This window comes from Bacillus rossius, chromosome 3 (assembly GCF_032445375.1).
Source record: "Bacillus rossius redtenbacheri isolate Brsri chromosome 3, Brsri_v3, whole genome shotgun sequence".
NCBI classification, from domain to species: domain Eukaryota; kingdom Metazoa; phylum Arthropoda; class Insecta; order Phasmatodea; family Bacillidae; genus Bacillus; species Bacillus rossius.
Genome location: NC_086332.1, coordinates 81,367,253 through 81,381,840, shown reverse-complemented (window position 1 = coordinate 81,381,840; position 14,588 = coordinate 81,367,253).

Below are 14,588 nucleotides of genomic sequence, written 5' to 3'. Positions count from 1 at the left end.
CAAATTTTTGTTCGTTTAAATGTTAAATGCCTCCACAGTCAAAATCCCAAAACGAGACAAGTATCGTCATAGTCATAGTCATACTAAGAGACAGATCAAAACACTTTATTAAACATTTCTTGTAATAATCAGCTCGTACATATTATAACAGGAAGCAAATGTACAAGAAAAAGTAAAGAGATAACACGTAAGTTCACGCATTTTCGCTGATGAAAACTCTTTCTGTATATAAAATTATTCATTATTGAAATACCTATATGTAAATGTACAAACCAAATTACAATTAAATGAACTTAACTATTTCCCACATTATATAGCTGGAATTTTCATGGCAAATAGATGAATGATACACACAATTCTTGCAATATTTCATAGCACTTCTAACAAAACCCGTCTTTGCTTATATATATATATATATATATATATATATATATATATGCCTATATATATATGTGTGTGTATATATATATTAATTGTTAACACTTTATGATAAAGCAGTTGCCTGAAATTATTATTTTTTTTTTTTTTTTGCTTTTGTAAAGTACTACGCTTAAAATAGTATTTTTGTACCAGGCCTTACTTATTTACATAAAAACCTAATCCTTTTTTAACGTGGTTTTTCTTGTCATTCTTTTTTCTTGTGCTTAAAATATATATGTTGGTTCTTTAAATTTCATTTTCATGTGGATATCTATGAACTCAGGTATCATGCATTCTAAGTATCGTAGATTCGCGTCAGCTTTGGTAGCATTTTGTTCAGCCAAAACTGTTCATATTTAGAAATTATTTTAACAAAAACGTCATTGCTTCTGTAGGCCACGAACAACACTGCTTGTTTGAAATGTTAAGTTGTCCCTGAATTTGGTAACATAAACTGTTGTTTCTTACCCCAAGGTATAGAACATATTTTGTTGTCTCCATGTCAATAATTACAACCTGTAATAATAATGTAAGTCTAACAAAAAAATATTTTTAAAAAAATACGAACTATCTTTAGTGCCAAAGACCATTTTAGTGTTATTTTACAGAACACAATGTTTAACGTTAGAGGTTATTTAATATGTTTTTATTAAGTTGTTAAAGTTTTGTGTTGTAGTTTTTTGGAGAAGCTTTTCAAAAAGTACTTCGTAATTTTATTAAGGGCTTGACCCTAAGAATGCATCCACAGCAGACACGTGATGTTATAGTATTGTTATACCTATAAATACAGTCTCAATAATATTATTAATAATTTTATTCACGCAATGATTGAGTGCAATAATTAATTTTCACTTTGCTAATTTACATTAACTGGTCAAAAGCTAATACAAATACTATTGATTAATGCTTGTTTGAAACTCTCAGCAAGAAAAATTGTTTCGAGGTGATCGATACGTACAGCTTACCGAGTTCGAAGTGACGTTGTCATCAGAATAACACGTTTTCGTAACACTGGATGACCTGCTGCTTTTTCGACTGGATTTGACAATTACATACTTATGACACATAGTATATGGTTGCAGACTTATCACATTTATGACTTTGGGACAAAGATTGTGCTTGTTTTGTTGTGGCATTATTAGGGCCTAGGCCGAAGAAGATCCTCACAGATTTCCACATGCCTTTACCAGTTCTTTCGTGGTCTTGACTGTAGGAATGTTATAAAGGTAGTATTTTTGTTTTCTAACTATCGTAAGGTCAGACGAAGGATTCGGTAATCGCCACAATGTTTCTTCATGCTATTAGAAACTTTTAAAATGCAACAGTTAGTTACAGTTAAGTATCTTCTATCATGACTGTCAATGGAATTTAAATCCTACTAACCCTATTTTGATAGTACTAGGGTAAGTATGTAATGTTTTGTGCTTAAAATAATTATTCTGTTTTAAAAATTACATTTTATATTTGCCTAACGTTTTTTCTTATGAAATTGTAAATGTTTTTATTTACAAATAAACTTATTCTGTGGGATAAAACATGTTAGATCTAAAACAATATACGGTAGAAAATCAGTGAGACATACTGTCGTATCTGCTTTAAAACGCCAAGAACGCTATGAAAACAAATTGCATTTTGGAATAATTACATTGATGTATATATGTATCTTTGGCTAAAATTTAATTAAATTATGTTAGTGAATTTAAAAATTACAATGTGAAATGTAATTATGCTTTTTATATATATTGTTCGCGTGAAAAGTGGCCATTATGCATTTACGACATTGCGACGCAATATAAGCTAAAGTGGTTTCAGTATTGTTGTGTTTCCAAACGGTTTAGGAAAAATTTAAAATTACAAATTAAAACCAAAATATTATTGTTTTATATAAACCTGCAAATCCTACAACCAAACTACATGAATACGTATCTGATTAAAAATTTGTTTTAGATTCTACAGAAAACTTTTTAAAGTTCAGTTAAATGAAACAACATAACTCTTATTCCAAGTGCATTCACTACCACCAAAACAGGGCTCTGGGCACTGCAGTTGGACTTTTCTGCATTTGCGATGTGAAAAGACATGACTTGCGTCCGCGCGCACTAATGCAGACAGTGTATCTGACGCTTGAGGAAGTGTCATCCATAATGGTCACCCACTTTTCTCCAGCCATATTCTGTAGGACAAAGTACCTGTGTCAACACGAACATGCTTAAAGATAAAACAATATTCGAAATAATAATGAGTATTGCCAAATTTATAAAATAGTATAGATCTGGAAAATTGGTAAACATTACTGTTTCTACCGTAGCATTACTTCATAAGGTCCAATTAGCATGTTGATAAAGGGGATCCCCTGTCGGGAAAATTGCTTAAAACAGCCTGTCTTTCGTAGGGTAATTTTCTTGTATTCATTTACATTTTCCAATTAGCGGGTTTTATATTGGGGTGATACGATAAACTTCTTAATTGAAGGCATTGTCTCATCAACATCACTTGGCGACTTATTTCTGTGACCATAAACCCGGATTCGTACTGAGGTCATGCTGTTCGTTTTTCCCTGGCCGTTTTCTTCCCCTTGCTGCCTAGCTGTGACACTTTGTCACGGCCAGCAAATGCACGTTACAGAGACAGCGCAGCTTAATTAACAAAGCCAGAGACCACGTTTTTTTCTCTTTTTTTCATAATTTTGAAGAAACCTCGAGAGGCAGCATCTGCAGCATGGACTATGAGTCTTGTATCGACCTCTTCATGTTCCCGTTGGCGTAATATTCCAATACCTTCACGTTCTAAAGAGATGAGCATATCTGAATCCAGCGTTGAGAACATTTCTTGGATAGTGGTCTCACCCACCTGCATGATGCTTTCTCCAAAAAATTTTAAAAATTATCTCTTTTCTCTCTGTCCATACAAAACTTCACAAAATGGGAGATCACAGTGTTACGTGATCCAATATCGTGTTTAGTTTAGCAGTTGTGTACTACATTTTCTCCACGCATTGCGTGATAATATTGAATAATTTAATAGCGTCATAATGTTGGAGAGTTTTGAAAACAAGCTAACTACAGCGATATCGTATTAATAATTGTAAAAACTTTATAGACTACGCTGTTTCTTGGCTTTTTGTAATTTTATAAACATTACAAGTAAATAAAATTTTAATTTAATTTTTTGAGAACGCATCTAATTTTATAAAGACTCATATATCTTAAACTGTTTGTCCTATGTACAATATAACTGAGACTTTTTTTTCACAAAAAATAATTTCTTCTAATTTGTTAAGTTACACTGTGTGTCTCACGAAAAGTCGTTCCCTAGGAAAGTGAAATAAACTAATTCGGATCCATTTTAATTGGTTTACTGGTTCCCTCCAAAGGGGTAACGAGGGATTCCACTTCTAAAATAATTCCGGGGTGTTTAATTGTAAAGTGAACCAAACGAGTTGTGTTTATCACAAAGTGCATATTTAGGAATTTTTTCTGCGCTTATTGGGAGCCTGTTATATTGGGGAAGTAACAGGTGTTTTTGGAACATTACGTCAAATTTGCGTGGTAGATAGTTGTATGATGAACAGTTTGTCAGAAGATATATTCCCATAAACGTATTGAAACTACGCAACGCGAGGAGTTAGTTTCTAACAGTCCCTAACGCCTTTCAAATAGGTAGTCTGTTGTGCGTGCAAAATCAGTGTAATGCGCGCCTCTTAGGAAAAATATTTTACAGTTTGAGATACCTACTTTTTGAAGCTCAATTATATTTGTACTTGCTGTTTGTTTCAATAAAGTTCAATTTTTGCTACACGGAGTCTTAAATCATGTGTAAAATTGATGGTTTGCAAACTATTTACAAATATCGTTAAATTCATTGCATGTACTGCACACCACCAGAACTAGAGTATCGTAACTCTGAATAAGTTATGTATTTATAAGAATTTTAATTTATGTGATTCAATATTTAAATTGCATTGTTATGCGTAAAATAAGCAGTTTCATAAAGGAAAACGTTTCATCAAAAGTTGTTCGGCAACCACTTCAAGTGTTTCAATTTATAATTTCAAATCCAATTTAAAAGTAATCAGTGGTTTGTGAGTTAAGAGAGTATTTCTCTGCGGAGATGCATGCCATTAAAAATTTTTTTAAAATATCCTAAGTATTCCTTACCTGAACGCCTTCCTCTTGTATACTCTCAATTGGAACTTACTTCAAGCGCGTTGCCTCGTAATGATTTGAGCTCCGTCACCAAAACCAGACGAAGGCACAGCAAACGAGATTCCACCTCTAGCCGATCTATTGCACAAACTACTAGTGCTCTGAAACTTAAGCGAGCCGTTCACTGATGTCACAAGGTGCGAAATGTTGGCCGCAACGTGCTTATATTTAGATTTAGAAGTTTATCCTCACCATCTAGGGTGTAAAAACTTAGTAAGTGCAGGTATATGCAACATCTGAAATCAAGTATTATTACTGGTGACGCCCGAAGTAGCTAAGATAATTTCATGAAAATTTTTTTAAGTGTGTGTCCTCCAAATTGTTTACAGCACATCAAGTTCAAGCTTCATTAATGAGGAATTACAACAAACGTCGCCTCTGCCCGCCTCCGACCCCACTTTTTCATCCGTCAACTTCACGCATCTAGCCAATCGATTTACTTGACTTCATCCGTCTATCAATATATTTTTCCATGTAAAAACTACCTACAATCAGTGTTTTCTCTCAGAGACTTATTTCGATTTTCTCGAATGTTTATGTCGTGTTTTTGTATGTGATGTATTAGTACCTATATCCTCGTAAAATTCGGAGTCGTGAATGAATTGTTTGGACATGAGTTTTAAGATCCGCATTGTTTTTATACAAAAAAAATCTTATCGATGCAATACAAACACCACAGGCCTTTATTCTGGTAAAAATTAACTGCCGCAGCTAAAACCATAGATATAATCCCTCCATCCGTCCGTAAAAAGTATTAGTTTGCCCAACTTTTGACCGGCCGACGGATGAAATTTTTCGGACCCTCCGATTGGCTGCACGTTAAGGGGCCTCCCTAGTAAAAATGTTTAGCGCGGTGGGCCACTGGCCACGTGCTACTGCCAGTGGTTGGGCGGGGCGATATACCTGAGCTTGTCGCCTGCGCCGTGGTGGAGGGGGGAGAGGGCGTTTTAGCGAGGGGGGCGGAATAATGGGAGGGTTGTCATTGTGTGGAGTCCATTTACTACTTATACCTGCGTTATCTGCGAACAAGATCGTGGCAAGAAAGGTGACTGTTTTTCCCTTTCGCTACATTCAACCAAAAGGATAATGTTCTCGCATTGCCTTGCTTGCTTCCTGACAGTGTTTATTAACTCGAAACATTATATTAGTGTTGCGATCCAGTCCATATCCATGAAATGCAAACAATCGTCAATTCTGTTTAAAACATGTATTTTTATTTTTTAATTAACGTTCTACATAATTAAGAGATTTACATACACTACAAAAAATGCTGTCACCAACAATCGATGTGTTAGCTTGTGTTTTCAGGGGGGAAAAAATGCAAAAATTATATCATTTAAAAAATTTCCAACATTATACTTTCGAACTGACATTTGTGTGACGAATGGTTTTGCACGAACAGATGTGCTTTCATTCATAAAAGTATTCCGCACCGCGACGAGAAATCACGTCCTACTAATAATTGAGTAATAAAACTGGGAATAAAATGATGAAAATAATATTATTTATTTTTACTCTTAGACACAAATCAACTTTTTAAATCACAATAACGACAAATAAATTTTTAACTTACTTCCTGAAGAAAAAGTGCATGTCAAACTCACTTTTAAATTCTGTAAAGAAAAAAAATGTCAGGAACAAACAAGTGTTCCCACCAACGACACATCGTCAACTTTGTATTCTAGGGTTCACGTCGTATTTAGTTACACTAAATATTACTGCATATTATTATTTTCTGGCTCTTATTACATGTTTAGCATTTTATTTTATTTTTGCATATTTTTTTAATGACTTTAACGTTGCATAATAAGATGAATAAGTATATACGAATGAACTGGAATCCCGTTTCGAGTTACATACAGACTGTTCACTACGAGCAGTGTAAATTTCTTAGCTGTTGCAACAGCGGCCTACAGGTGGATTCAGACTGCAGGCTTAGTCAGTCACGCTGAATCCACCTGAGTTCAGATTTTATCGAAGACAAGTGCGGGTGGTATGGAAGAACTCAGTGTGCACTGACTGTTGTGCTCAAGGTGTCAGTGAAATGTATAGCTGGAATCACGGGCGAAAATTTGTAGGATTCCCATGAGGCCCACGGGATAACGTGAAGATTTTGCAAATGCAAGCGGGCCCCCTCAGACGGACTTTTTTATTTCAGGGAGGTTCGGGCCACCCTGAGATTCTCCCCTCCTCCCGGAATCTACGCATGCAGCTGGAATTAATTTTTAGCCAAGTACGTCATTTGGTGCTGTATTTAGGCTGTCAAAGAAGATACGAAATATGGCTGCTTTGATAATTGACGATAACTCCTTTTTATTGTGGAATAGTACCCATCTACAAAGAAATCCCTAAATATACCACCACTACTGTTGGGGATTTTCTATACAAACTATCAAAATAATTTTGGTTTCGTCACTGTCACTAGCTGTTATTGTATCATACGAAAACATGTATGTTTTGTGTATTAATTTACGGTATTCATCTCTGTCAAAAAAAAATCTTTTTCGATAATAGAGTGTAAGCAAGGTAGAATACAATGGCTAATTTTAAAATAAAAATGGAATAAAGTATTTTTTGCTTGCAGTAGTTCAAATTTTTGAATTAATTTAGTTGTTTATTTAAAAAAAAACCTTCTAAAATCAAAGAAACTACCTACTTCCTAAATAGATAAATAGTGCTTTAAGATCACACGCTTTCATAAATATTTAAACGCCAACATTTAAAATGTAGATTTCACATAATGATAAAATCTTATCTATTTTCATGGTCACCTCACGCCTAATGGAAATAATACACAACAATTCGTCATATATGTTTTTTATGCTTTTAATAACTACTCTACACATGAGCAAATTTCAATATACATAAAACTGAGGAACTCTGCATTACATTTTTAATCTGTGTACGACACTAACAGAAATTGAAGCATAAAACAACATTTTTATTTTTTAATTAATAAGTATTTCATCAACGTGAGCTTTGCTTTCATCTCAATGAAGCCACTCTACATAGAGGAAGTGCACATGTATTCAGTCTTAACATTAGACCCTCCGGATCACAGAGTAAACGAATGAATGGAATTCATAACATTACGCAGGGTTTTAAGACATATTTTCCCTTCTACTCAATCGCAACATCTCACTTAGCGCGTAAAATGGTTTCAGTAAACATAACATAAAAAAATCTCGCCCCATGTACAGTAGAGGAAACTAAAATGTTTGTAACACTGTAAACTAATTGTATTGTCATTTCTGTAGTCGCTCGAAGCGGCAAACTATGTATCGTTGTTCAATAAAACGAAATATTAAAACAAACAAACAATAATATTACGTTCAGACAATTCGTTACGTGAAATGAATGTAATAAAATACACAAGACAGTTACACATACCATTTCCAAAACACAATCCCATAAAAATCATAATATTACATGTCGACTTAAAATTATTATTATTCACCATGATAATTTCTTGCGGGTAGCCAGCAACAAAGGGACACAATTTTTATTCATTTAATTAACTTTGACAAAACTTGTAAAAGCTGGCATGAGCAAAGTAAGCTGATTCACAATTTTATTTTGCGTCAAAATATTAAACATCAACTAGTAATGAATTAAGAGTATGCTTCGCTTGGTAGAACACCGAATATAGTCATCTCCAGGTATTAAACTGAATTTTGAAAGAGGGACTCAAGTTTCTGAAGAAGTTGTTAACTTTCCTGATGATCCATCGACAGTTCGTAAACGGTCTCATCGTCGGGATGTCGAGCTTGGGACCTTTTTCCTCACCATAGTCCCGTGGTCTGTTCTACCATTCGCACAGCTATCCCAACATATACAAGTAGCCGAGTGATACTACTCCCGTTGCTTCTATCATGGAGCTCGCCCGCAGTCGTACTTCCCTATCCAGCCTGCGTAATACACGCGTCCTACCTGCTAGCCGCCAAGAACGCGTCCATTTGTGAAAAAGCCTCACCCGCCAACAATACTAACTCATTAATTATAATATGCAAAACATAAAAACATTACATATGCGATAAAACAAAATTTGCTGCTGTCATAAGCCGAAGAAAAAGAATCAATTTGAAATATAACATAGACAGATAAATCTAAAATAGAGTTATCGATAGTAATGTTTCAATGAACAGAATAATATATGTCATATTACACTAAATACGTGTTCTTACTGACAACCCAATTTAAAAATAAATTAAATTACTTTTTTTTCTTTTTCAACCATAACCGCATAGAAGAAACAATACTTTTGATACAATGTTTTGCATAACTATATGACAGGACTAAAAGTACATTGTACGTAATAAGTATTTGCTTATAGGAATTAATGCTGCAGAATATACGAATAGATTCAAATGCATAGAATTTAATATATTGTCAAATTTATTTGGAAATATGCATGTAACAAAAGATTGAATTTGAAATGAATTATATGTTTTTAACTACAAATATAATTTTATCATATCTCACTTTCATTCAAACTTAAGATTGTCATTTTCAACAACAAAATAGCCACAACTACACTTAAAAATATTTTAACTTGATACTTATATTGTATAACTTTTGATGAAATTAAATGTTAAGAGGTTCATTTAAGTTTGTAAGGAAACATAAATACAACGTTCAAAATAAATAACAAAAATTTTGTGTAGTTAGGAGCTCCGCATCATGCAAATAAAGGAAAGTTAAACTTTTCAGTATACGGCTGCAATAATTATAGAGGAAAATGTTATTTATTCTTTACTTTTAATTCCCGTTTGGAGAAAATAAATCGAAAAGTGCTATACCGAAAGTATAAAGTTGAAGTTCAATATCGCTTGTCAAGTAAGTTCAAGAACAAAATTAAAAAAAGAAAATTTGTTTTCTTGAATCTACTTTTTTCAGAAAAGTATACATACATACAATATTATTATATTATAAAAATAAAATTTTTTAGTCCTTAAGTATAAATTACTGAAATATTTTTTAGTTAGTTAATTTTTTCATGCGAAGAAATATTTAATTGTTAAAATCACGAGAACATAATTTATTATATTTATGTATTCCAAAAGCTTATGTTAAAGATCGACTATATGCTATTCAATTTGCCCAAAAATTTTACTGAAATAGGAGAGCATTACAAAAACACAATTTAACTAATGTAGGTATTATAACAATAAGTTGTGTTCATAAACTATATTAATGGGAAACAAATATTTATCATTTAATGATATGCAACTATTTTCCTTTGAGGTAAAAATTGAGGTATATTTAATGTAATAAGTAAATCCTCTCATAAAATTTACTAAAACTAATATTCTTCATGTCCGTCATATTATGATTCCAAACAGTTTAAATCAACTGAAACATGAAATAAAATAGTAAGGTTAACCATGAGGTGTGGAAGAAATTAGAGATTGCTTTGTAAAATGTTTTAAAAATTTCTCATGAAATATTGTGATTATTATGTTCGTACATAATGTAAAAAAAATTCAATACATGAAATTCAACACATACTTTGTATTGCAAGTTATTAAACATATATTTTAAAAACACATGTGCGTATCTAAGTCGAATTGTTATGTAATACATGATGAACATTACCGATACAAATTATCTTACAAATAACTTTCACCCAAAGATAAGGCCGCGGACAAATTATACACACTGGTCGCACGAGGAGCTGAAATAAGTCATATAAGAAAGCCGGCCGGAGTAATTCTTTTCAAGCCAAAGCTAAAAGTAATGGATGTTGTTTGTCTAAAGCAGGCAGTGAAATGACATACAAGTTTACAGAATAGCCATATAAGATCTTTGACGCTTCTTATCCCGTCAGTGGACTGTACGCGAAGAACCAACTGCATCATGGCCCACCGCCAGTTTTATACTTACGTATGAATACACTTGTAAACGTTGGTTTGTATACTTATGTATGTTGCCGACATTGATAGGTATTCTTTGGCAGCTCGATGTGGATTCATTTGAACACGTTTGCGCTAAACACGACATATTTTTACATGAGAGTGACATCGCGCACTGAAAAAAGTTGCAGGTCTGTAACGCAACAGTGATACAAATATTACATAGTTCGAACATTTTCTGGAGCACGACATTCACTTTGGGTAATGCTAAGCTACTTGATAGGTACCCTTTACCCGCTTTAAAAGTGATAACTTAAAAAAAAGTGTACATGAAAGCAGACTCAGCCATATGTTTATTGCTGTTGTATTTGTCATAAACCTACCCTACGTTCAATACGGCCTGTAAGTAGAACCATGTTTTTTTTACGACTTGTGTACAAGCTGTGGTTGTAAAGCGAATTTATATTCTTAGTTAACTAACGTCTATCATAACATATTTGAAATAAGGCTACCTTAATTTTTTTTCTAGATTGCTGTATTGTTATATATATATATAAGTATTACTTCAACGGAAATATGTGGTAATAAAAATAAATGAAAAAAGCATGAAAGGTTAAGGATTATTTTTTTTCAGCAACAAATAATTTATGGTTTAACTGCTTTGTGTACTATATAAAAACAGAACAAGCTTTCAAAATTTCACAATTTCTTTGATCATCCGTTACATATAGGTAGTTATGTTTTGTTTTAACTCATAAATATTTAAGTTGATACTTATTCAGGCCCTTTAATTGGGCGTGACGGACCATGTGCCAAATATGTAACAATTATAAGTAGGTGAAGTATTAAAAAATAAAGAACTTGAATGCAAAATAATGCATCTATCAAAAATAATTTTTTAAGGTTCTTTCGTGGATGTTGTAATGTGTGGGCAATATTTACTTAATTTTGGTTTTTGGATAAATTAATTGTGGTTTAAATTTTTTTAATAATTTTGTATAATTGCTGTAAAAAATTTATTTCCTGCCCTTATTAATTAATTGAGCTGTAGAAATAAGTTTATCTGAAAATTTACGTCATCTTTATTAAACATTGCCACTAATTATACTTTTTAACTTCAAAATGGTTTTTGAATTTTGTAATTAATAACGTACCATCCATAACTACATATGTGAGCGATCGGTCACTGACCTCATCTTCAATCCTCCTCGTGATTCCTGCGCCAGGAGGAACATTTACATAATTCTGACTAGCTTATTTAATATAGAACTTCCCTAGTTTTTATTTTTTATTTATCATTCAATGAACATTTTTAAAACAGTGCAGACAATCAGATATCTATCTAATCAAAAAGCATAGCAAAATGACATTTAGTTTTCAAAATACGATTTTTCTTTTAATTTAAGATACATTTTATATAAAACCTACATTTTTAAGTATCAAAACTTTTGTAAATAGTTAAACATTTGGTTAATACCAGTATAAAATTTTTCCCCGGCGTTGTAAGATGTGTAAAATCATTTTGGAAAACTAAAAAAATTTTAAAAAATATTGGGTAGAATAATAATTGTTTCTTGAATTTTTATTAAAAATAAAAGGAAAAACAATGAAGTGTATTTTCATGTTAAAAATTAAATATAAATTTTGTCGAATTAGCTAGCGAGTCTGTAAAGCCACCAATAAATAGTTTGTAGGACAACTTTCAATGTATTGATTGATTAGTTTCAATACTTTATTTCGTAATACATGATCTAGTATGGTAAGCTTTAGGATATTTGTAGTTTAAACAAAAGCAATGTTTTAGAGATACACGAATATAGTCACAGAGTAAGTCGAGCACATGGTACTGAGGCGAGGCACACTAAAAGCAATTCTGAGAATTTGTTTCTGTCAGGGGATTATCTTTTACCGGTGCCGGTTGTGGGTTGTCTCCCTCTCACGCACGCACGCACACACAGGTAGCCTGCCTCCCCTCCGGGAACGGGTTCCTCCACCACGCTACCTGAGCTGTGGCCTGCGAGCTGGCTTCGCCGAGCGGCAGCACGAGACGGTGGAAAACTTTCAGGATTTGCAGAAATTGTGGAAAAGATATCTCGGAATTCAAAGCGATGACTATATGTTTTAAATACATGAATTTCTTCAGAAAAAAATTATCTTTTTTTCTAGACTTGTACTTTCTTTCTGTCATTCTCCTAAGCAGTATAAAATGGCCCCAAAGTTGGACAAGTTGGTGATTTTTTATTTCATATTTTGATAGAAAAAAACAAAAATGTAAAAGTATACAGACAATTCGTGTATTATCTTCTCGTGGGTGAAAAATTTTCAGATTCGTAGTGTCGATTAATAAAGTCCCATCATTATTTTAAAAACATAGTGTTCCGCTAACTTCTGATGCTACTAGGGAGGCCCCTTAAGTGACCGACGCGACGGACGAAGGCGACGGGATATTGTAATTCCGTCTTCACCCTGAGAGCATGATTCGCACGAAGTTACGCGACGACTTTCCGCGTATTTGCGCATTAGTGTCTTTATGCGAGAAGCAAGACCCGGCAGAAAGTTTTAGTATTACTGTTGAAGGTATTTTTCAAAAAGAATGATTTTGAAAGGGTAAAAAAACCTGTTCAGAGAACTGAGGCCATGCTGAAGGAGTGATGGAGAAGGTTGGTGATGCACGAGCCGGAGAAGGGGGCTGGCGGGAAACAATAAGTCTCGCGAGGGAAAGGAGGAATAAAAAAAAAAGAATCACTGAGCCGTGGGGTCGGGGGCTCTCATGTGTGAAAAGCAGATAATGCGAGGGAGCTAAGCGGTTGAAAGAACCCGGGGAGCAGCGAACTCCTCCTCCCCTCCCGCCCGTTCACAATCTCGTCGTCGTCCTCATCCTTCCTGGCTCTGGATGTGCCCCGCCCGCCGTAAAAGACACCGGCGCGTTTCAGCGTCCTTGCGGTCCGACCCCCCTCCCGCAGCCTGGAGCAGCGAAGTTATTCGACACGCACGGCGGGGTCTGAACTTTGAACCTCGCGACTCGACCGCGCCGTTCGGCCCCGCGCTGCTCCCTCCCGCCGAGCGAGCAGCGACCTCCTTGGGCGGCACTCGCGCCGCTTAGAGAGGCCGAGGCCCACGGTGCCTTCGAGTTGGTCCGCGAGGCTCGACGTCACACGGAGGGCTGGGGCTACGCACTCGCCCATGATTACAAGTGCTCAGACACAACGCCGCTAGACACTTGATACTTTTTCTTTTTACATTTCTCTTTATAACTGTTAATCTTGGTGTCTTCCTAGATGTTATCTCGATAAAGCTATTCTAGGAGTATGCTGTCTTGTATCATTAACCTTATCTTATTGTTTTCGTAGGCTTGTCTTAAAAAAAATTCTTGGGGCATTCGTTACTCAAACCACTTTAGAGCAGGTACAGTTATGTTTCCGTTTACTTGTACACACACACGCACACATATATACATAAAATAATATCCCTTTATACATATATATATATATATATATATATATATATATATATATATATATAGCTTTTGCCCGCGGCTTCGCTCGCGTTCATGTCCTTAAATAAGTATCAAAGATCATTGCAAAGAAAATAAAATAATATGGTAATTGTTTTTTTTCTGCGTAACTGGGATCATCAGTATTTAAAAATTCTGCAATACAATTTAGCTTAAAAAACCGAAACCATGCTTTATTGAAATGTTTCATTATTACAAAAAATAAATAATTTAAAATAATAACATTTTAAAAAGTTCAAAGTATTAACGTAATGTTACGAACGTGATCAAGGCCACGTCACGCGCAGGTGCAGAGCTAGCTGGGCTGCATCACATGCCGCCGTAACATGAGATGTGCTGTGCGCACCTGGGTCGCCGCTTTATTTCCCTTCAGCCCTCCGCTCACCCAACGCGGCACTGTTAGTTTGACATCCGAAACCTGCCAGCTGCGTAGTTACGCGAGCCGCCGACACGTGTTTTCGAGAGATTTCTGCCGTCGGGTCGGCTCGCGATGACGCGACTGGCTCCGGCTGCTCTCGTGAGTTCTGGAATTGCGCCGGGGCCTATATATATGCCCGACGACGCCAGGGCAGGAGTCAGTCAGTCGGAGTTCAGAGA